This window comes from Hylobates moloch, unplaced genomic scaffold (genome assembly GCF_009828535.3).
Source record: "Hylobates moloch isolate HMO894 unplaced genomic scaffold, HMol_V3 SCAFFOLD_8, whole genome shotgun sequence".
Lineage (NCBI taxonomy): Eukaryota > Metazoa > Chordata > Mammalia > Primates > Hylobatidae > Hylobates > Hylobates moloch.
Window position 1 is genome coordinate 92,117,075 of NW_026652283.1, and position 784 is coordinate 92,117,858.

The window sequence follows — 784 nt, forward strand, 5'->3', positions numbered from 1 at the left end:
CTGGCTTGGGTAAGGTGTCCACTCAAGAGCAATTAGACATTGAGAGAGAGGCAAAACCTTGAAGTCTAGACATGGCAGCAGGGGCTATCGCCAGAGGAAAGTGAACAAGAGTGATGCGCAGTTATACCAAATGGTGTCCACAGTACCCACTTGAATAACTTCTACTTAAAATGATCTCCTGGCCAGTGTGTACAACTGGCCAGATGTTTCTTCCTCAGTAAGGAGAGTATTTCCCAGGCACTTAACATAATCTCCTTTTTTTTTTGTTTTTCTCACGTCAGTGGGGTAATATGTCGACATGGTAACAAGGTTCGAGGGTGGCTTATCTCACACATGGGCGGGAACACCCAATCATCATGCTCATGAACTACAAAAGGATCATCTCTGTTTTTTTAAAAAAATCCCTCAAACATTGTTTATTATACAAGTAAACCCCAATTCTCTCTTTTTTTTTTTTTTGAGACGGAGTCTCGCTCTGTCTCCCAGGCTGGAGTGCAGTGGCGTGATCTCGGCTCGCTGCAAGCTCCGCCTCCTGGGTTCACGCCATTCTCCTGCCTCAGCCTCCCGAGTAGCTGGGACTACAGGCGCCCGCCACCACGCCCGGCTAATTTTTTGTATTTTTAGTAGAGACGAGGTTTCCCTGTGTTAGCCAGGATGGTCTTGATCTCCTGACCTCGTGATCTGCCTGCCTCTGCCTTCCAAAGTGCTGGGATTACATGCGTGAGCCACCGCGCCTGGCCTGTAAACCCCTATTCTCGTGATGGACTTATTGGTAGGATTTCGG

General features: G+C 48.0%; 1 non-coding gene across 1 annotated transcript; it reads right to left on the reverse strand.

Moving 5' to 3' along the window:
* Positions 1–275: 275 nt before the first annotated feature.
* On the reverse strand, positions 276–379 carry LOC116474041 (small nucleolar RNA U13). The gene has a single exon (XR_004249581.1). It is a non-coding gene; the product is annotated as a small nucleolar RNA U13 (small nucleolar RNA).
* Positions 380–784: the final 405 nt, after the last annotated feature.